This window comes from Phyllobates terribilis, unplaced genomic scaffold (assembly GCF_046119375.1).
Source record: "Phyllobates terribilis strain yellow unplaced genomic scaffold, ASM4611937v1 Scaffold_2__4_contigs__length_985480577, whole genome shotgun sequence".
Taxonomy (NCBI): domain Eukaryota; kingdom Metazoa; phylum Chordata; class Amphibia; order Anura; family Dendrobatidae; genus Phyllobates; species Phyllobates terribilis.
Window position 1 is genome coordinate 536,091,623 of NW_027362762.1, and position 24,689 is coordinate 536,116,311.

At 43.4% G+C, this 24,689-nt stretch overlaps 1 protein-coding gene across 6 annotated transcripts in view; it reads right to left on the reverse strand.

The window, feature by feature from the left end:
- Positions 1-24,689, reverse strand: part of SYTL1 (synaptotagmin like 1) — a 295,599-nt gene that overhangs the window by 265,123 nt on the left and 5,787 nt on the right. The window lies entirely within an intron of this gene.

The window sequence follows — 24,689 nt, forward strand, 5'->3', positions numbered from 1 at the left end:
AGCTAGAAAGCTCGTCTTGGCTGAAGACACTAACCCGGACACGGAGTCCGAGGCTGTGGGGACATCCAGGTCCAGCAGCAGAATCCAACCGGCAGGGGATTCCATGTCCTCTGGCCTTAGAAATCCGAAGGCACGGTCACAAGCAAGGGACCAGCACCGCCATCGTGAAGCGAAGGCTAACGGAAGGCCCCAAGTCACCGGCCATACGGGTGAGCACCACACGGTATACTCAGGGACGTGGGCTACTTCTACCCGCATAGAGCAAGGTAGCCAGGAAAGAGTGCAGATAATCGGGGAGGCCTACAACTCCACCTGGCCAGGGGAGATCCTGCTTGCTCACAGACTGACCAGGCCCCTACTGCTAACCAGTACTCCCGGGAGGGTCTGCTTTATACCATCAGTAAAGACCCTGAACTGCACCACACGTCTCTGTGATTCCTTGCCGCACCAGCACCATTACTACTGGGACGCTCACACCATCACTCCCATCATCCACCTTAGCTGCCCTGAGGAAATACTTCTCCCGTGGGGAGTTATCCCATACTCGGCTGCGCAAACACCATCAGCCTCAGCGGTGGGCAGCGCAGCGGCGGTCCCCACTGACCGCAATCCACGGGTGGCGTAGTCGGACATTGTTCTTACCTATAGACTGACACTGGTTTGACCGCCCTGGGCACGGACCGGGTCACCGCCACGGAGGACTACAACCCCCAGCGATCCGGCTCCGGGTATCCCCCTGCACAGCACAGGCCCAGGGGGCGCGTCACATACACCACAGGGGGTCACAAGGAGGTGACAGGCAGATCACATAATGGTCACCGCCCTGTGACCGCCCTGTCACCTGTGTTCAGGTACTCTGATTGGAGTGATCGATGTCATCATCGATTGCTCCAATCAGAGCTGGCTGGGGGCTCTTCTGACATCACAGGGGGTCATGGGGTGGTGACAGGCAGGTCCCAAGCCGGTCACCGCCCTGTGACCGCCCTGTTACCGCCCTGTTACCGCGCGGTCCCGCTATGATCAGTGCGATCGATGTGATCGGCGATCGCACCGATCATAGCAGTTTGGGGCCAGGGCTGGGGTCTCCTAGCAACAGCCTAGGTTTGGTGCTCTTAGGAGTACCGATCCTAGGCTGCACATCACTTTTTCCGGCAATCTGATTGCCAGAAACAGTGAGAAATGCTGTGATTGGCTGTTCAGAATTGAACAGCCAATCACAGCGATCATGGGTGCGGGGGGGCGCGACACACAGACATACCGGAGGGCGGCGACACACAGACATTATAGAAGAGTTTAGATCTTATTACTCCTCTCTATATCACATAAAGACGCAAAGATATCAGACAATAAACACAAAAAGATAATGGAATACTTGGACCTACAGTACAGACCAGAAGTTTGGACGCACCTTCTCATTTAAAGATTTTTCTGTTTCTTCATGACTATGAAAATTGTACATTCACACTGAAGGCATCAAAACTGTGAATTAACACATGTGGAATTATATACTTAACAAAAATGTGAAACAACTGAAAATATGTCTTATATTCTAGGTTATTCAAAGTAGCCACCTTTTGCTTTGATGACTGCTTTGCACATTCTTGCCATTCTCTTGATGAGCTTCAAGAGGTAGTCACCGGAATTGGTTTTCACTTCACAGGTGTGCCCTGTCAGGTTTAATAAGTGGGATTTCTTGCCTTATAAATGGGGTTGGGACCATCAGTTGTGTTGTGCAGAAGTCAGGTGGATACCCAGCTGATAGTCCTACTGAATAGACTGTTAGAATTTGTATTATGGCAAGGAAAAAGCAGCTAAGTAAAGAAAATCGAGTGGCCATCATTACTTTAAGAAATGAAGGTCAGTCAGTGGGAAAAATTGGGAAAACTTTAAAAGTGTCCCCAAGTGCAGTTGCAAAAACCATCAAGCGCTACAAAGAAACTGGCTCACATGAGGACCTCCCCAGGAAAGGAAGACCAAGCGTCACCTTTGCTTCTGAGGATAAGTTTATCTGAGTCACCAGCCTCAGAAATCGCAGGTTAACAGCAGCTCAGATTAGAGACCAGGTCAATGCCACACAGAGTTCTAGCAGCAGACACATCTCTTCAACAACTGTTAAGAGGAGACTTTGTGCAGCAGGCCTTCATGGTAAAATAGCTGCTAGGAAACCACTGCTAAGGACAGGCAACAAGCAGAAGAGACTTGTTTGGGCTAAAGAACACAAGGAATGGACATTAGACCAGTGGAAATCTGTGCTTTGGTCTGAGGAGTCCAAATTTGAGATCTTTGGTTCCAACCACCGTGTCTTTGTGCAACGCAGAAAAGCTGAACGGATGGACTCTACATGCCTGGTTCCCACCGTGAAGCATGGAGGAGGAGGTGTGATGGTGTGGGGGTGCTTTGCTGGTGACACTATTGGGGATTTATTCAAAATTGAAGGCATACTGAACCAGCATGGCTACCACAGCATCTTGCAGCGGCATGCTATTCCATCCAGTTTGCGTTTAGTTGGACCTACATTTATTTTTCAACAGGAAAATGACTCCAAACACACCTCCAGGCTGTGTAAGGGCTATTTGACCAAGAAGGAGAGTGATGGGGTGCTACGCCAGATGACCTGGCCTCCACAGTCACCAGACCTGAACCCAATCGAGATGGTTTGGGGTGAGCTGGACCGCAGAGTCTAAGCATCTTTGGGTACTCCTTCAAGATTGTTGGAAGACCATTTTTGGTGAATACCTCTTGAAGCTCATCAAGAGAATGCCAAGAGTGTGCAAAGCAGTCATCAAAGCAAAAGGTGGATGCTTTGAAGAACCTAGAATATAAGACATATTTTCAGTTGTTTCACACTTTTTTGTTAAGTATATAATTCCACATGTGTTAATTCATAGTTTTGAGGCCTTCAGTGTGAATGTACAATTTTCATAGTTATGAAAATACAGAAAAATCTTTAAATGAGGTGTGTCCAAACTTGTGGTCTGTACTGTATATGCACGCCATCCTTTGGATAATTTACATTCACAAGATTTGGAGTCAGAATTTAAAAAGGAAGAAATCTTAGAGTTAATAAATAACTTAAAAATAGGCAAAAGTCCTGGACCTGACGGATTCTCCCCCAGATTTTATAAGCTTTTCAAAGAACAAATATCCCCAATTATGCTACCATCATTCAACTCCATTGCTCAGGGTCAGACATTTCCCTCTCAGTCTCTATTAGCGCATATAACAGTGATACCTAAAGATCATTCCCTCTACAACAATTTTCGCCCGATTTCTCTAATCAATATAGAGCTAAAGATATATTCTAAGATGTTGGCTTTAAGACTTCAACCCGTGATTCCAAATATCATCTATAAAGATCAGGTGGGATTTGTGATAGGTATTAGAACCCTCATGTTTGTTTTTTCCATCTTGTGTTTTGCCGTCACGCGACCATCTGCCTTTATATTCCAGCTCCGCTCTTTTGGCTGTGCTGGACTTCAGTGTTGTTTGACTGTTTTGCTAGCCAGTTGCTTCTGTGCCTTTCTCTGTCAGTTCGCTTGGTCCTTCTGGGACCTCTAGTACTTTTTTGTCAGTTTATCTTTTTGTGTTCTGCAACAACTTCTCTGTTTAGGAGGTGTCCCATTTTTGTTCCAGTCCTTTTAGGGACCCCTCCCCTTATGCTATAGGTCTTCGTTCAGACTAGCCGAGGACTTAGGCGGATCTGTTCGCTAGGAACAGGCAGCCCACTACATCGTAGGGATTCAGCTTAGTCTTACTGTAGGGATAGCTTTCCCCTCTCTTTCCTTAGTACTTTGCAGATCATAAAAATAGGAAGGGAAGCGAGGGATAATACAATTAAAACATTCTCATTTATTGATGCGGCAAAATCCCTTAACATTGGGTCATGTCTCTTGTCTATAGATGCTGAAAAAGCATTTGACAGAGTAAGTTGGGATTTCCTAAAAGACACCTTGCGGAAGATTGGGTTGGGATACAAAATGATTTTACGTATTATGGCTCTATATACCTCTCCTATGGCACATATTAGGGTCAATGGAGGTGTTTCCAGACCCTTTCCAGTATTCAACAGCACACGACAGGGATGCCTGCTCTCACCCCTACTATACATTCTAATAATGGAATCCATGGCAAACGCCATCAGATCATACCCATCCATACCTGGGATCCAGATAGGCGAGGACACATATAAGATGTCAATCTTTGCTGACGACTTATTATTATTATACGTTTCCTCTCCAAGAATATCTATCCCTGTAATTCTGTAAGAATTTAAACAGTTTTTGTCACTATCTAATTTTAAGGTAAACATCTCCAAATTGGAAATTCTTAATCTGAACTTCCTAGGGGCTGAGGTCCTACATCTCAGTTCGACCTTTCCTTTTAGGTGGAATGAAACAGCCATTAAATATCTGGGTGTATATGTTCCATCGGACACATCCCAGATTTATTCTCTTACTTTCCTCCTTCTCTTGAGAAGGATTGAGGAAGACTTAAAAAATTGGTCTGGACTTTCAGTTTCATGGTTCGGTCAAATTAATGTATTGAAAATGGATATCCTACCAAGAATTTTGTACCTATTTCAGACTACCCCTTGTAAACTCCCTAGTTCTTTCTTTCAGAAACTCAGATCTATAGCCTCCAAATTTATATGGGGTATATCTAAACCCAGACTCTCATACTCGGTTTTGACCCATACAAAGGGAAGGGGAGGCATGGGAGTTCCAGATTTTGTAGCATACCACAAAGCATCTGTTCTTAGTTGCATTCTCAACATCGTCATAAATCCAAAGAATAGGGCTTGGTCCTCACTAGAAACACAATTGAATACTTGCGCACTGGCCAGGTTATTATGGGGTGATCGAATCTTCAGGGCCGGGGTATCTTTTATTTCACTCCTATTAACTATGTGAGACAGACTGGCTTTTAAATACAAAATTTCGTCAAACCCGGGACCAATGTCCCCTCTAATACACTCTCCTCACATACATAATAAACTTAGACATCTGATTCTGACAGACGAGCCAATTCCTCAAATACGACATGTAGTTTCTGGGGATGGGTTGAGGTCTATGGAAAGTTTACTTTCACCAGGGTCCAATGTGGGAAAGGTTTGGAGTATCGCCACATCTACTGTCTCTTTAGTTCAAATCTGAGTCGGGAGAGATGGCTGAGATCCCTGACAGAATTCAAAGAAATTTGCATCTTATCAGTGATTCCGGATCACTGTATCTCTCTGATATACGGACTTTTGAAAAGAGGGGGGGATTCGTCCTCTTCACACACATTTCAACTTGCCTAGGAACGAGAGCTTGGGGAATCTTTCTCTCCCTCAGAATGGAATAAAATCTTTGAGCTTACCCATAAACTATCACTGTCTTGCCATGTTCAGGAGACAAATTATAAAATCATCTCTAGATGGTATAGGATGCCGGACAAGAAACATCATATGTTCCCATCTCTTCCAAAAAAATGTGGGAGATGTGATGCCGACATTGGCAATATGACGCACATTTAGTGGAAATGTCCTCAAATCTGTAAGATCTGGGCGGCAATAATTGATCATTTCAATAAATTATTTAGTACCAACATACAAAATACTGCCGAGGTGGCCTTGTTCTCTATCTTACCCATGTCTATATCTAGTATTAAAAAAAGTAAATTTAGATTATTTTTAACAATAACCATGCAAATTATCCCCAGATATTGGAGATTGCCTTCTGTTCCTTCTTAATTACAATGGGTAGAAGCCTTGGATAAGTTGATTCGTATGGCGGAGTTGGTGATCTCTGACAATTGGCTTAATAGAAGTTCCTACGAATTTATGAGAGCGTGGCTCCCTTGGACCTCATTTAGAGAATCTGCTTAGTTTAAAACCTGGATGTCCTCTCCGTTTTGATGGGGAAAGCACGGGCAAATCGGTTAGAAACATGGTGGGCCTGTTGCCGGTGATATAACATTACACAATACCCCCTCCTCTTGTTTTAACCTCTTGTTTTCCAGTCTCTCTGATCCTTTCCACCCCTTTCTTCCTTATGTTTGATATGTCTGGTTCTTTAAGGATTTAGTTTTGCTTCTAGTCATAAATATTATGCTATTGTTTTATTAATAATACAGTCAATTAAGGAGGAATTACTTTGTATATTAATTGGTAGGTGGGGGAAGCGATACTTAATTGATGATGTGATATATAATTTGTTAATATTATTGCTGCATTACTCCCCTGTCTATGCCTATATTAGTGGACTGTTACATTTTTTGTTTCATAAAAAATTATTGAACCATGATGTAGAGACGGAGACAGGGCCGTATTTGCCCTTAGGCACTTGTAGGCACGTGCCTAGGGTGCCGGAATTCAGGGAGGGCGGCGCCTGAGCGTGTTTTTTTTTTTTTGATCGTGCCCCGAGCCGGCCAGGTGGCTCCGCCCTCCCCCGGTCATCACGCCCATAGGCGGATTATAATGAGGGCAATCCGGGGTGTCTATGGCCGGATTGCCCTCATTATATGTGCGGCGCTGCGGCACATACTGGCAGACAGTGGCAGGGGGCCCCCGGACCACTCCCCGCTGCTTCTTCTCCCACCGGGCCAGCACTGCAGCAGTTAACTTCCCTGTGTGCTGGCCCAGCCACGTCACTGCTAGGAGACACGGCCCTGTGCGCGGCCGTCTCTCCTAGCTGTGACGTCACGCAGTGCGCGCCTGGCCTGCAGTGCTGCACCGGAGAGGACTGGAGCCGAGCCGGGGGATGGTGAGTCTGTATGTGTCTGTGTGTGTGAGAGTGTTTGTGTGTATGAAAGAGTGTGTGTGTGAGAGAATGTGTATGTGTGAGAGTGAGTGTGTGTATGTGTGATTGAGTGTGTGTGTGCGTGTTTGTGTGCAGGCAGATATCATTGTGTGATGTCTGTTTATATGTATTTTTGTGTTTCAAATGTGTTTATGCGTGTATGTATATGTCTGTATATGTTTGTGTGTGCGTGACTGCGTGCGGCCTCCCGCTGTCTCTGGGGGGGCGCCGTGCGGCCTCCCGCTGTGTATAGATGGCGCTGTGTGGCCTCCTGCTGTGTATAGATGGCACTGTGCGGCCTCCTGCTGTGTATAGATGGCGCAGTGCTGCCTCCTGCTGTGTATAGATGGCACTGTGCAACTTCCTGCTGTGTATAGATGGCTACGTGCGGCCTCCCGCTGTGTATAGATGGCACCGTGCGGCCTCCCGCTGTGTATAGATGGCTACGTGCGGCCTCCTGCTATGTATAGATGGCTACGTGTGGCCTCCTGCTGTGTATAGATGGCTACGTGCGGCCTCCTGCTGTGTATAGATGGCGCCATGCGGCCTCCTGCTGTGTATAGATGGCTACGTGCGGCCTCCTGCTGTGTATAGATGGCTACGTGTGGCCTCCTGCTGTGTATAGATGGTGCAGTGCAGCCTCCTGCTGTGTATAGATGGCTACGTGCGGCCTCCCACCGTGTATAGATGGCTACGTGGGCTCAATATTGAGTCATACAATTAATGTAAGGCTATGTGCCCACGATGCAGAAATGCTTCGGATTTTTTTTGAGCGTTTCTGCATCTCCCTGGCAGAAAAAACGCATGCGGATTTTACATGCATTTTCCTTGCCAGGGACATGCGGATGTGAAGCGTTCTTCACTTGCAATTCCGCATGTGGGTTGACAAGCGATTTTAGCATCACTTGGAAAGTGCTTGACAACTAGGTCACACTATATAAATCCATGCAACCGGCATGGATTTATATAGTGTGACCGTAAAAGAATGGTAAAAAATAAAAAATAAATATATAATTACCTTCTGATGGCCTGCCAACGTCAGCGGTCGCGTGACCTGTCACATGACTAAATGACGTCACGGCAGATCCTTTTCAGACCATCATGAGCTGCCGGCAAGCCAGGACGCATCGGATAAAGACACCGGGGGCCACCAGAAGGTAAGTATGATATTTATTTTTTATTTTATTCTTTTTTTTTACAGGTACTATGGTACCCGGGTCCGGAGGAGAGTCTCCTCTTCTGCAAACCCGGGTACCATCCGCACATTGAAACGCATGGATTCTGTATGTATAGATGCAGTGATGCAGATTACATGTGTTCCAATGCAAGTCAATGGAGGCGAAAACGCAGAGCTTCCGCAAAATAATTGGTAGTACTGTGGATTTTTCCACAATGATAATCCGCAGTGGAAATTTCCGCAGCATGTGCACAGCACATGCGGATTATAATTGGGGAACATGGCAGACCTTCTACCAAGCGTTTTTTAAGCGTTTCTGCAGCGGAATTGCTTAAAAAACGCATAGTGGGCACACAGCCTAAAAAAAATTATTATAATTAATATTGTGCCAAATTAATTTCACGTGAACTATCACATGATCTATCACAGGTGATCATGTGACATGTGATACATCAGGTGTGTGTGTGGGGGGGGGGGGCCGCACCTTCTAAACTGCCCGGGGCCCTTGCTACTCTTAATCCACCCCTGATCGCGCCCTCTCGCCCTCCGGTCACACCCACCCACCTCACCTCTCTAGTCTGCTCTGCTGCTGAGATCTGGAAAGAAGAGGAGGAGCCCGGGCACTTGAAGTTCCCGCGGAGGCCCGGGCAGCACATGGCTGGGGGTGGCTCATCTCAGCAGGCAGCGCCGGTAATTGTGTCCTGTTGTGATGTGCCATTGCGCCGACACTGCCACCCGGGCCGTGGTGCCGGTGCATGATGCTAGCTGAGGAGCTGCCACTTCTGCAGACAGTCTGCTGTGCAGCATAATTGATGATGGCGGGCGGCAGGCGGCGAGGCGGGCGGCGGGATCATAGTTTAGACGCAGAAGCGCAGTCATCAGCTGCCGCCGGTACTGTGTTTATGCTGTGCACAGACAGTACATCCAGCGGGCAACAGTGCCAGCCTGACAGAGCCAAGACTGCCTGAGTCTCTGACTAGTCTTAGAGTCTGAGGAGTCTGACTAGTCTGTGACTGTTGTCACTGGTCAGACATGATGGCAGGCAGCAGCAGGGAGGGACACAGTGGGGTCTGAATCCCAGACATGGGCTGCATCAGGCACTGCAGCATTGTATATGGGCCATATGCAATGCTGCAGTGCCTGCTGCAGCCCAGTCCTGTGTGGGCCGCTTCCATCCCCCCCCCACCCCCATATACAATGCTGCAGCCCTGTGGTCTGTGTGGGCCGCTCCCATCCCCCCCACTGCCATATGCAATGCTGCAGCCCTGTGGTCTGTGTGGGCCGCTCCCATCCCCCCCACTGCCATATGCAATGCTGCAGTCCTGTTGTCTGTGTGGGCCGCTCCCATCCCCCCCCACACCCATATGCAATGCTGCAGCCCTGTGGTCTGTGTGGGCTGCTCCCACCCCCCCCCCACCCCAACCTTTTCTATGTGCTACATGGAATGGGGGGGGGAGCTACATGAAACTTGGGGAAATGGCTGCGACGGGGGGGAAGATATTGGATGCGAGGGGGGCACGACGTGGAGGGGAAGTGACGGGGGGTGAGGGTGGGCGTGACCGGGGGGGGGCGACCACTGACAGTTCCTAGGGCAGCAGAAACTCCAAATACGGCCCTGGATGGAGACCCTGATTCTACCAATCTGTCTCCACTGCGACATTTATTAAGTGTCTTCTCACCACTTCTGAGACATGGGCAAAGCGTTATGAGCTACCCTGGCCTTAGGGGACAACTTTTAAAATAAATTAAGGTAATTTTTGAAAATGTAACTGCCTTCTATGTCCTAGCATCTCTTCTTTTGATTAACTGGCTTAGTGCAAGGTCACATGTGCGTTGTGCCGCAACAATGGCATTGCAGTAGGCCAGCTAATCAATAGAGGAGTCAGGGATGCTACCAGGTTCTCAGAACTCCCGTCCAACAGTCACAGATTACTGACATGGTTGACAGATCAGGTACTGCAAATCGATTCCTACCAACTCTAACAGTGAGGCATAATGTTCTGCATGGTGACACCTTAGTAAAAAAAAAGATTAAGAGGCATGATTTGGATCAGCAAAATCATTATGATGGGCCCCACATCATAATGATGTGCTCTAAATCCATGGCAAAATTAAAAATGTTGTTTATTATATCGCCATTTATTCCATGGCACTTTACATGTGAAAAGGGGTATAAATAATAGAAAACAAGTACAATAATCTTGACAAAACAAGTCACCGACTCGTACAGTAGGAGAGAGGACCCTGCCCGCCAAGGCTGTATTTCATTTATATTCAAAATTGCTTCTAAACCCAGTCAGAAAAAATATTTAAAAAACTGCTCCAGCTCTTATGCTTTCCAAGTCCCTAGGCAGTCTCTACTTCCTGCTCCAATAATAACTTCCTTACATAGACATGTGGCTACTGCAGCCATTGATGATCACTGCTGCCAGCGATTGGCTGCAGCATTTACAAGTCTACATTAAGACCTTAAGGGTATGTGCACACGATGCAGAAATGAAGCAGAAAATTTCTGCATCATTTCTGCATCTCCCTGGCAGAAAAAACACATGCAGATTGTGCATGCGTTTTTCCTGCGTAATACATGCGGATTCACATGCGGATTCACATGCGTTTCCGCATGCAGATTGACAAGCGCTTTCCAGGCGATTTTAGCATCACCTGGAAAGTGCTTGACAACTAGGTCACACTATATAAACCCATGCAAACGGCACGGATTTATATAGTGTGACCCGAGAGAATGGTAAAAATAAAAAATAAATGTATACTTTACCCTCTGATGGCCCGCGCTGTTCTGCTCAATCCGTTCTCCCTCGCCAGCAACTTTGAATTGAAAGACCTGCCGACGTCAGCGCAGGTCCTTCAACTCACTGCCAAGTGCCGGGAACCAAGCAGGAGCGGTGCGCGGGCCGACAGAAGGTAAGTATACATTTATTTTTTATTTTATTCTTTTTTTACAGCTTTTTTAATGGTACCTGGGTGTGGATGAGACTCTCCTCTCCTCCACACCCGGGTACCATCCGCACATTAGAACGCACCAATAGCGCAAGCACAAATGCAGTCTTGCGGAATTGGCGCATTCTAATGCAAGTCAATGGCGGCGAAAATGCCGCGTTTACGCAAAATTAATTGACATGCTGCGGATTTTTGAGCGCAGCGTTTACGCTGCGGAAAAGTCCGCATCATGGGCACAGCACATGCGGATTTCAATTGGGGAACATTGCTGCCCTTCTACCATGCGTTTTTAATGCGTTTCCGCGGCGTTTACGCAACTGGAAAAAACGCAGCGGGAAAGCATTAAAAACGCATCGTGTGAACTCAGCCTAAAGCTAGTTCTGTTTTATCTGCTGCAGAAGTTTTGTGCCTATGCATGGTTAGGGTTGGACTGATGTCTTTATTGAATGGACTAGCAGAGCTGTAAAAGATACAGTACAGACCAAAAGTTTGGACACACCTTCTCATTTAAAGATTTTTCTGTATTTTCATGACTTTGAAAATTGTACATTCACACTGAAGGCATCAAAACTATGAATTAACACATGTGGAATTATATACTTAACAAAAAAGTGTGAAACAATGAAAATATGTCTTATATTCTAGGTTCTTCAAAGTAGCCACCTTTTGCTTTGATGACTGCTTTGCACACTCTTGGCATTCTCATGATGAGCTTCAAGAGGTAGTTACCGGAAATGGTTTTTACTTCACAGGTGTGCCCTGTCAGGTTTAATAAGTGGGATTTCTTGCCTTATAAATGGGGTTGGAACCATCAGTTGTGTTGTGCAGAAGTCAGATGGATACACAGCTGATAGTCCTACTGAATAGACTGTTAGAATTTGTATTATGGCAAGAAAAAAGCAGCTAATTAAAGAAAAACGAGTGGCCATCATTACTTTAAGAAATGAAGGTCAGTCAGTCTGAAAAATTGGGCAAACTTTGAATATGTCCCCAAGTGCAGTTGCAAAAACCATCAAGCGCTACAAAGAAACTGGCTCACATAAGGACCTCCCCAGGAAAGGAAGACCAAGAGTCACCTCTGCTTCTGAGGATAAGTTCATCCGAGTCACCAGCCTCAGAAATCGCAGGTTAACAGCAGCTCAGATTAGAGACCAGGTCAATGCCACACAGAGTTCTAGCAGCAGACACATCTCTACAACAACTGTTAAGAGGAGACTTTGTGCAGCAGGCCTTCATGGTAAAATAGCTGCTAGGAAACCACTGCTAAGGACAGGCAACAAGCAGAAGAGATAAGTTTGGGCTAAAGAACACAAGGAATGGACATTAGACCAGTGGAAATCTGTGCTTTGGTCTGATGAGTCCAAATTTGAGATCTTTGGTTCCAACCACCGTGTCTTTGTGCGACGCAGAATAGGTGAACGGATGGACTCTACATGCCTGGTTCCCACCGTGAAGCATGGAGGAGGAGGTGTGATGGTGTGGGGGTGCTTTGCTGGTGACACTGTTGGGGATTTATTCAAAACTGAAGGCATACTGAACCAGCATGGCTACCACAGCATCTTGCAGCGGCATGCTATTCCATCCGGTTTGCGTTTAGTTGGACCATCATTTATTTTTCAACAGGACAATGAACTCAAACACACCTCCAGGCTGTGTAAGGGCTATTTGACCAAGAAGGAGAGTGATGGGGTACTACACCAGATGACCTGGCCTCCACAGTCACCAGACCTGAACCCAATTGAGATGGTTTGGGGGGAGCTGGACCGCAGAGTGAAGGCAAAAGGGCCAACAAGTGCTAAGCATCTCTGGGAGCTCCTTCAAGATTGTTGGAAGACCATTTCCGGTGAATACCTCTTGAAGCTCATCAAGAGAATGCCTACTTTACATCAGCACAATTTTTGAAACATAATTTTTTTTTGTTAGGAAGTTATAAGGATTAAAAGTTGACCATTGATTTCTTATTTTTCCAACAAAATTTACAAACCATTTTTTTAAGTACCACATCACATTTGAAGTGACTTTGAGGGGTTTATATGACAGCAAATACACAAATTAACACCATTCTAAAAACGGCACCCCTCAAAACCACATTCAAGACGTTTATTAACACTTCAGGTGCTTCACAGGAATTAATGGAATGTGGAAGGAAAAAACAAACATTTAAATTTTTTTCACAAAAATGTTACTTTAGACCCAATTGTTTTTACTTTCACAAGGGTACCAGGAGAAAATGGACCACAAAATTTGTTGTGCAATTTCTCCTGAGCATGCCAATACTCCATAAGTGGGGGAAAACCACTGTTTGGGCGCATGGCAGGGCTCAGTACGGAAGGAGCGTCATTTGACTTTTTGAATGTAAAATTTGCTGGAATAATTAGCGGACGCCATGTCGTGTTTAAAGAGCCCCTGACGTGCCTAAACAGTGACACCATTCTGGAAACTAGATGCCTCAGGGAACTTATCTAGATGTGTGGTGAGCACCTTAAACCCCCAGGTGCTTCACAGAAGTTTATAATGTAGAGCCGTGAAAAATGAAAAAAAATCACATTTTCCCCACAAGCATGTTTTTTAGCCCCAAATTTTTTATTTTCACAGGAGAAAATGGACCCCAAAATTTGTTTTGCAATTTCTCCTGAGTATGCCGATACCTCATATGTAGGGGAAAATTACTGTTTTGGCGCATGGCAGGGCTCAGAAAGGAAAGAGTGTTGTTTCGGAACGCAGACTTTATGTAATGGTCTGCGGGTGTCATGTTGCGTTTGGAGAGCCCCTGATGTGACTTAACAGTGGAAAACCCCCACAAGTGACCCCATATTGGAAACTAAACCCTCAAGGAATTTATCTAGACATGTGGTGAGCAACTTGAACCCACAGAATTTTATGTTTATCTGTGAAAATGAAAAAAATGTTTTTCCACAAAAATGTTGTTTTAGCCCCAATTTTTTTCATTTTCATGAGAATAGCAGGAGAAAATGGACCCCAAAATTTGTTGTGCAGTTTCTCTTCAGTGAGAAGATACCTCATATGTGGTTGAAAACTACTTTTGAAGCACAGCTCAGAAGGGAATAAGTGTTATATTGGAGTTCAGATTTTGCTGGACTGGTTTGAGGGTGCCATGTCACATTGGCAGAGCCCCTGAGGTGCCAGAACAGCAGAACCCCATATAATTGACCCCATTTTACAAACTAAACCACTCAATGAATTCATCTAGGGTTGCAGTGGTCATATTGACACCACAGGTGGGTCGCAGAATTTTATACCATTGGGCTGTGAAGAAATAAATAATTTCATTTTTACTAGTGTTGAGCGAGTATGTTCTAGTAACCCTTTCGCCGAGTATGCTCGGGCTGAGCTCCGAGTATTTGCAGCTGCTCGGTGATATGCTTGAATCGCTCCCGTGTGCATGATTTGCGACTGTTTGACAGTTTTACTACATGTGAGGAATGTCTATTTCTTACACATTCATAAAGCTGTCAAACAGTTGCAAATCATGCACACGGGAGCGATTCAAACATATCACCGAGTAGCTGTAAATACTCGGAGCTCGCCCGAGCATACTCGGAACAGAACATACTCGCTCAACACTAATTTTTACCACAAAATTTTTTCTTTTAGTCCCAGATTTTACATTCTCACACTGGGAAATGGGTAAAAATGGCATCAAAATTTGCCACACAATTTATTCTGAATGTAGAAATACCCCATATCTGGCTGTACAGTACTGCTTAGCCACACAGCGAGACTTGGACTGCTATTTGCCTCATGGAGTGCAGATATTTCTAGAATAGTTTGCAGACCCCATTTTGGAAATTATACCTTTTTTGGAATTTATCTACAGGTGTAGTGACAATTTTGACTCCATGGGTGTTTTCCAGAAAAAGCAGCAGCAGATGTTTCTGAGTGAAAATTGCAAACTGCCATTGTAGTAACTACCACGTTGTAATGGCCAGCTTATGCTCCTGGAGACATGTACCTGTAAATTAGGCGGGCTCTTATCACTACAGAAATACTAAGCATGTGGATGCTAACTACGGTTCAGGCACACTGGGGCTCAGAAGGGAGTGGGCATTTGGATTTAGGAGTGCAGAATTTGCTGAATTTCTTTTTGTAGGGCGAGGACTACTTCGCTTTTCCAGAGCCTTTGTGCTACCAGTAACGAGGAAGCCCCCTATATTTACAATAACAGATGACAGACCTGAATGTTTTTTTTTGAAGATTTTGTTTGGAACATTTTACATAACATTTTGGATCACATTATCCTGTGCACTTACATCGAGGTTTCCATCTAAATCTCCAAGTGATGTGATTCAGATGAAACCCCTGAGGGATCCAAACACTATAAAGAGGCAGCAGAATTTCTCTGGACTCCATCTGGCCTCTGTTAAGTGTTGTCCTTTATTTCAGAGGTGCAAAAACTGTGGCCACGGCATTTTTTTGCACGCCTAAAAAGATGGATACCGCAGGATCCCAGGTCAGACGGCATCCACAATGACTCCATCTGCCTCACTATAGGGAATCTTCCACTGGGGGTTCACAATCGGTGTTTGTTTATATATATTTTTTCATAAAAATATTTATTCATGGGTACTATATATTTTTATTTTTTATTACTATCATTTGACAATAATGATAATAAGGCATACTACTGCGCTTGCAAAAATAAAAAGGATGTTGTTGGGCTTCAACATAGGATAAGTTTCAAGCGCCTATAAACATCATTAGCTGCCCAAAAAATGTCATCTCCATTCAAGGGATTTGTTGATGCACAGGCTCCTATGTTAGTGGTGAGGGCCCCTGCCAACTGGACCTCTCCTACAGCTGAATGGATATGTCAAGGAGGATAGATAAAGTCAATAAGGCAAGATCACTTAAGGAAATGAAGCACCGGATAATAGCCACAGGTTGATATATATGCACAGACTGCAAAAATGTCAGAAGTGCGATGCGGGAGCGTCCTCCTGAAGGTGCTTGCTCACAGTGGTCCCAGATGGCGTGCTGCTCGCCGCGTGCTCCGGCCGGAAGCTGCGCAGCTAGCTTCTCCTCGCTCATGGGGCGGCGTGTAGAAGGTGTGACGTCACTGCTGAAGGGCTACGGGACCTGGGTTGGGCCACAGAAACTGACGCGTTTCAAAGGAGGTGCTGTCCTTCTTTTTCACCCTGAAGAAAGTGAAACTCATATATTATATAGAGTTATTACAAACAGAGTGATCTATTTCAAGTATTTATTTCTGTTAATGTTGATGATTATGGCTTAACAAAAAACACCTGCAAAGGCTTCCAATGCGTTTAAAAAGGTCCCTTTGTCTGTTTCAGTAGGCTCCACAATCATGGGGAAGACTGCTGATTTGACAGATGTCCAGAAGGCAGTCATTGACACACTCCACAAGGAGGGTAAGCCACAAAACGTCATTGCTAAAGAAGCTGGCTGTTCACAAAGTGCTGTATCCAAGCATATTAATGAAAAGTTGAGTGGAAGGAAAAAGTGTGGTAGAAAAAGGTGCACAAGCAACCAGGATAACCGCAGCATTGAAGGGATTGTTAAGAAAGGCCATTCAAAAATTTTTGGGAGATTCACAAGGATTGGACTGCTGCTGGAGTCATTGCTTCAAGAGCCACCACACACAGGCGTATCCAGGACATGGGCTACAAGTGTCGCATTCCTTGTGTCAAGGCACTCATGACCAATAGACAACGACTAAAGTCAGCGCAGCCACCTACCAGGAAATTTTAGAGCACTTCATGCTTCCCTCTGCCGACAAGCTTTTTGGAGATGGCAATTTCATTCTCCAGCCGGACCTGGCACCTGTGTACACTGCCAAGAGTACCAATACCTGGCTTAAAAACAGCAGTATCACTGTGCTTGATTGGCCAGCAAACTCGCCAGAACTTAACCCCATAGAGAATCTATTGTCAAGAGGAAGATGAGAGACACCAGACCCAACAATGCAGACGAGCTGAAGGCTGCTATCATAGCAACCTGGGCTTCCATACCACCTCAGCAGTGCCACAGGCTGATCGCCTCCATGCCACGCCACATTGATGCAGTAATTGATGCAAAAGGAGCCCCGACCAAGTATTGAGTGCATTTACTGAACATACATTTTAGTAGGCCAACATTTCGGATTTTAAAAACATTTTTCAAGCTGTTGTTATAAAGTATTCTAATTTACTGAGATAATAACTTTTGTGTTTTCATTGACTGTAAGCCATAATCATCAACATTAACAGAAATAAACACTTGACATAGATCACTCTGTTTGTAATGACTCTATATAATATATGAGTTTCACTTTTTGTATTGAAGAACTGAAATAAATCAACTTTTTGATGATATTCTAGTTTAGTTAAAAGCATTTGTAGCTACAGGAAGTATGAGAAGGTTGTGCACAGATTTCAACACCACGGAAAGGGGAAACAGAAAACTAGGGAGTACAAAGAAGACAATATTTAGAAAAGGAGGAAAGCATATGAAGAGAAAATAATCCAAAAGGACAGAAAATCGGCACTCTGTTTGCATTCAGTCACGGCTCAGCATAAATAAGAACACCCCAACAGATTTATCAGAAAACCTTTAGTTTTCTTCCGGAATCAAAATTTTCTATTGAATATCACATTACAAAATACTCCCACAAATGTGGGCCATTGATCGCAAACAAGATTTCTTATTTAACACACCCAAAAAAGTGATTTTCCTAATAAATTAATTCAAGACCAAGTTGCAAAACTGAGTACATCCCAATTAAAGTCTTAGAAACAAAGCTAGAGTTTAGACTACAAAATTCTAATTAAGAAGAATGCAAGCACATTATTCATTCGACAGGTGTCCAGCAGACAGTTAACTACAAAAGCGCATTTCTTAAAGAAAAACCCTATCCATTTCATGCTGTCAGCAATGGCATCACGTGGAAGAGAAATGTCACAAGACCTGGGAAAGAAAATTAATTTCTTTACACAAGAAAGGTGACGGCTTCAAAAAGATCAGCAATTCTTTACTTACACTGCTCTACAACCAAATTGGTTCAGAGAAAATAGTTGAATCCAACTAATTTTGTGGTGCTGAAAATGAATATGATACTTAAATTTGCTGATTAGCTCTAGTTTTCAAGATCCAAAGGACGTTGTAATTACTTATGACACCTTTCATGCAGGCTTATAGAAAAATTGTGTCTTTATTATTTCATCATCATTATTGCATTGTTAATTTCTAGTTTATTACATCATCTATTTAGTCTATTGAACCTTCAGTATGCTATCACCTTAGGGTGACCAATCAAGAAATGCCAACTCAGCTCCGATGACATAATCCTAATTACAGTTACATCACCTACTTTTATAAATGCTCTCTCAAGTTTTAGGATTTCTTAGCTTGGTTTCTTAGCATATTGACATGTTTCTATATGTTTTTTCAGATATGCCTCATTCTTGCATTAACAAAGCGGATAGTTTTTGCTACATATGTGGAGAAGTCACTTTTGCGTCACAAAGATGAAACTTAACTACCATGATAAGGAAAGCCTATAACCTGTATTTTGGCTGCAGAATAAGAGATCAGGACAATAGTTGGGCTCCTCACATATGCTGCAATAGATGTGCATCATATCTTACCCAGTGGTTGCATAGAAAGAGGTAATCCAGGCCTTTTGCAGTCCTAATGATTTGGAGAGAGCCAACCAATCACACTACTATTTGCTATTTCCGCATGTTGCCCCCCATTAGGAAAGGTGTTTACAGGAAGAAGTGGACTTTACAGTATCCAAACATTCCATCTGCAATATGTTCCATACCACATACAGAAGAACTGCTGGTTCCAAAAGCACTATAAATATTTTCAGTTGAGTCAACTGAGGAAGAAGAGGGCGCTTCGTGCCATGAAGCATCTTCCTTTCATGACCCAGACTTTCTGTCAGCAACCTCAACTGAATCACACCTTATAACACAATGTGAACTGAATGATCTTGTTAGAGATTTTGATCTGCCCAAGAGTAAGGCTGAGCTCTTAATTTCCAGGCTACAGCACTGGAATCTCCTAGCGGGCGATGTTCGGATTTCTTTTTTTTCGCAAATGTGATAAAGATTTTACCCATTACTTCTTAATGATGGGCGATCTTGAGGCATGGAACAACATCAACAGTTTAATGAAAGCGATGAAGTTTAGTCATAATCCAGAGGAATGGAGGCTCTTCATCGATTCATCCAAAACAAGCCTAAAAGCCATCTCGCTGCATAATGGCAATGCACTACCTACAATTCTATTTGGTTATGCAGTCCACATGATAGAAACCTATAACAACATGAAACAGCTGTCGAGGAGCCTGAACTATGACCAACATTTGTGGCCTCTCTGTGGTGACTTAAAGATGGCTGCCCTCTCACTAGGTCTCCAGAGTGGATACACAAAGTACTGCTGTTTTCTGTGTAAGTGGGATAGTTGTGCCAGAGAATATCACTACAATAAATGAGACTGGCCTCTCCGACATTCACTTCAGGCAGGGAGAAAAATGTCCTGCATTCAGCAGTTGTTGACCCACATAAGATTTTGTTACCACCATTGCATATCAAGTTGGGCCTAATGAAGAACTTTGTAAAGGCAATGGATAAAAATGCCAAAGTATTCACGTAACTCATTGAAAACTGTCCAAGGTTGAGTGAAGCAAAGATAAAACAATGAGTCTTTATTAGACCTCTGATTCGTAGGTTGGTTCAAGATGAGGAGTCGCTCCTTTTGATGCAGGGCAAGAAAAAGGCTGCATGGGTAGCATTTCCATTAGTGGTAACTATTTTTTTGGGACACTCTAGAGCAGATAAATATGAATAGTTGGTTGAAAATCTCCTCAAAACATATAAGGATCTTAGCTGTAACATGTCCTTAAAGATTTCTTACATTCGCATCTAGACTTCTTTCCACCAAACTGAGGAGCAGTGAGCGACGAGCACTGTGAGAGATTTCACCAAGATATTGCGGCCATGGAGAAAATATATCAAGGAAAATGGAATCCATCAATACTTGCAGATTACTGTTGGACACTGCTGGAGTACCTCCTTGTTTGACAAAGCAAACGCGAAACGCGCGTCCAAGGGTGTCTCCCAGGTGTCAAAATCACTTCATTAAGGTTAAGCAATGCATCTGTTATGGAGTGGGATTAATGCCTTGCACTGGATCTACCTGCTTTAGTTGTTATTCATGCTGGGGGGTGGCAATGGGCTTATTGATTACATGTACTGATGGAAATGATTCCCCATTACTATTGCTATTAATCCCTGGCCATGTAATTGATGCACTTGGTTATTTACTACAGTACAGGTAGAGTTAGGTGTAATTTGTCATACCTCCAGAACCAGTATATGGGCTGTGTTTTTTTGATTATTAACTAGAGAGCTAAATCCCATATAGATTTTGTATACAAATTAATTGTTTGAAGTACTGCTCGCCCCAACAGGGATTACATTTGTGGTTCCTCCTGATCTCACCTCAAAGAAATTGTTTTTATAATTGTATTGATTTATGTTTAATAAAGTGTGTTCTAATGAGTATATGACTCCAGTGTTTCTTGTAGGCATTTTATTGTTGGACAATTGTAAGAGATGATCCAATGCAGGAGTACAAGAAACAAGCAAAAAAGAGTTGTCACTGAATGAGGAACAAATTTCAGTAGTGTAATTTCTGTAACTGTTTAGAATTCACAATAGTGTTTAGACAGATTTTAATTATTTGAATTGTTGATAAGTTTCCTCTAAATAAATATCGGAAAATTGGCTTAACAAAATATTCTGCATCTTTATATTTGCAAAAATAATGATGTTTCAGAGTACTGAAACTTTTATGCATTAATTGTATGTATGCATTAATTGTATGTAGCAGTAAAAGGAAAACTCTTTGATATCATAGAAACAATTTTCATTGTCAGATTTGAATTCAGCAGGTCAAAATCATTAAGAAATGGCACACTTCTTAACGGATCCTGACAATCAGTCAGAATACTGTAACAAAGGCGATACAAAAAAAAATCAACTATTTCATAGAGATGTCCAGACCAACCATGGAAGTTAACGCCTAAATAGGACCATCTCCTAATTATAAGAGTTAAAATCAACATGTAAGTACAATGCAGTTATATAAAGAAGTAAAAAGCTAAACCGGGTGAGTGTTTCCTGTGACACAATGTAATATAGACTGCAGAGGGTGTCATCTATGAAGAAGCGTCTTTTAAAGCCCATGTACAAAAAAAACCCGACTACAATTTGACAGGGCCATGCTGAAAAATATGAAGACAACTGAAACTCTTTAATCTGGAGTGGTGAGAGCAAGATAAATGTTTTTGGAATTGATGGCTTCCAAACTGTATGGTGATGCAAAGGTGAGGAGTACAAAGAAAAATGAATGGTACCTGCAATGAAACATGGTTGTGGCAGTCTGGAGGTGGGGAGTTACATTTCACTGAACGTATCATGAATTGACAGATGTACTGCTCTATATTGAAAAAGAAGATGCTACTATCACTCCGTGAACAGGGTGAAAGCAACTCAATGGCCAAGTATGTGTCCTGATCTAAAACCAATTGAAGACCTATGGGGAATTCCGAAGAGACAAGTTGGGCATCACTCTCCATCCAGCATCCAGGCTCTGAGGTCATTCTTAAAGAATGGAAAAAGATAGATGTAGCTATATTTTGCCAACTTTTTCATTACATGCCTAGAAGTCTTGGTGCTGTCCTTAAAAATTATGGAGGTCATACAAAATACTAGACGTAGTTGTTTTTGATATGGATTAATTTTTGCGTAAACTTAGTAAAACTGAAGGTTTTGTAATAAAAGTTATATTTAAACTTTACTTTCATGTTATGAGTTAAAAAATGTTCTATGAAACTCAGTCTTGTCAAAATTTTGGAAATTATTCTTGTGTTTAGTGAGATATTAATTAAAAGATTACTTTTCAAAGGGGGTGTACTCATTTATGCTGAGCGCTGTATATACACTGCTCAAAAAAATAAAGGGAACACTGAAATAACACATCCTAGATCTGAATGAATGAAATATTCTCATTGAATACTTTGTTCTGTACAAAGTTGAATATGCTGACAACAAAATCACACAAAAATCATCAATAGAAATCAAATTTATTAACCAATGGAGGCCTGGATTTGGAGTCACCCCCAAAATTAAAGTGGAAAAACACACTCCAGGCTGATCTAACTTTGATGTAATGTATTTAAAACAAGTCAAAATGAGGCTCAGTATTGTGTGTGGCCTCCACGTGCCTGTATGACCTCCCTACAACGCCTGGGCATGATCCTGATGAGGTTGCGGATGGTCTCTTATGGGATCTCCTCCCAGACCTGGACTAAAGCATCCGCCAACTCCTGGACAGTCTGTGGTGCAATGTGACGTTGGTGGATGGAGCGAGACATGATGTCCCAGATGTGCTCAATCGGATTCAGGTCTGGGAAATGGCTGGGCCAGTCCATAGCTTCAGTGCCTTCATCTTGCAGGAACTGCTGACACGCTCCAGCCACATGAGGTCTGGCACTGTCCTGCATTAGGAAGAACCCAGGGCCAACCGCACCACATATGGTCTCACAAGGGGTCTGATGGATCTCATCTCGGTACCTAATGGCAGTCAGGCTACCTCTGGCGAGCACATGGAGGGCTGTGCGGCCCTCCAAAGAAATGCCACCCCACACCATTACTGACCCACTGCCAAACAGTTCATGCTGAAGGATGTTACAGGCAGCAGATCGCTCTCCATGGCGTCTCCAGACTCGGTCACATCTGTCACATGTGCTCAGTGTGAATCTGCTTTCATCTGTGAAGAGCACAGGGCGCCAGTGGCGACTTTGCCAATCCTGGTGTTCTGCGGCAAATGCCAAGCCTCCTGCACGGTGTTGGGCTGTGAGCACAACCCCCATCTGTGGATACCACCATCATGGAGTCGGTTTCTAAAAGTTTCTGCAGACACATGCACATTTGTGGCCTGCTGGAGGTCATTTTGCAGGGCTCTAGCAGTGCTCCTCCAGTTCCTCCTTGCACAAAGGCGGAGGTAGCGGTCCTGCTGCTGGGTTGTTGCCCTCCTATGGCCCCCTCCACGTCTCCTGATGTACTGGCCTGTGTCCTGGTAGCGCCTCCAGCCTCTGTACACTACGCTGACAGACACAGCAAATCTTCTTGCCACAGCTCGCATTGATGTGCCATCCTGGATGAGCTGCACTACCTGAGCAACTTCTGTGGGTTGTAGAGTCCGTCTCATGCTACCATGAGTGTGAAAGCACAACCAACATTCAAAAGTGACCAAAACATCAGCCAGAAAGCATTGGTACTGAGATGAGGTCTGTGGTCCTCACCTGCAGAACCACTCCTTTATTGAGGGTGTCTTGATAATTGCCAATAATTTCCATCTATTGTCCATTCCATTTGCACAACAGCATGTGAAATTGATTGTCAATCAGTGTTGCTTTCTAAGTGGACAATTTGATTTCACAGAAGTTTGATTCACTTGGAGTTATATTCTGTTGTTTAAGTGTTCCCTTTATTTTTTTGAGCCGTATATTTTTTGATATTTCAGAATATCCTTCTCAATCTCCGTATCTGACAAACATGGATCAGTTGTGTAATATATAGACTCCAAAGATGCTTACGACAAAGGCACAATTATATTAAATTAATGAAGAAGGTAAAAGGTGGCACTCACCATATGTCTTTTAATTCTTTATTTTTTCATTATTGTAATAAGAACCAAAAAATTTTTAGCCAGAGCACATGTTGGTAATAGTGCAATGCATAGGTGTGCATTCACACTGTGGCCATTTTACAAACAGAACCTAAGGTAAAAACAAAATGAGCAAATATCCTGTAGTAAGAAAATAAATAGTAATAGTACATGTAAATAACATAGGGTACTAGGTCAACATTGTTTTGATCAAAACAGCTTAAAAGTCATCCAACCACGACAAGGTGTACCCCAATCGGGGCGGTACCTGACTCTTCACCTCACTGTGTGAGCAGAAGTAAAAATAGGTAAGCGCAGAGTAGGACCTGGGTCCCTACCATTCAGCCACCTGCCCACGGAAAGCTGTTTAAACAAAATGAACAGCCCCAAAAAATGGTAGCCACACCCTGATTTGTACAAAGTACAAAATACCAAACCAAAACCAAAAAAATTTGAGCCAGAGGACATGTTGGTATAAATGCAATACATAGATGTGTATTCACACTGTGACCATTTAACAAGCAGAACCTAAGATAAAAACAAAATGCCTGTATTTTAAAGATTATGACACAGTAAACTTTATATTTTTTATACTTTACTTCAGCTGCACATGTTTTCATGTAGGTTTTCTCACTGTTCCGATTGGGGTACACCTTGTCGTGGTGGGATGGCATTTACATTTTTTTTATCAAAACAATGTTAACTAAGTATCCTATGTTATTTACATGTACTATTACTATTTATTTACTTGCCTCAGGGTATGTGTTAATTTTGTTTTCAATATTAGCATTAGGAAACAGATACAAGAAAGTCTCTTTTATCTGTGTCCTCATTCTGACAATGAAATAATAAACGATTGAAAGACATATGGTGAGTGCTGCCATTTAGTGAAGAGGATAAGGGTGCAAGATCGCTGAGCTGAGCTGATATATGAGCAGTGAACACAGTAGTACCCTTTATAAACACAGACCTCATATTCAGCCTATATTACTGAGATCGACACTCACATATGTAAAGAAGTCTGAAACTTGGATCAGGTTGCAAACTACATACAGGGTTTCTGAAAATGAAAGCAGGTA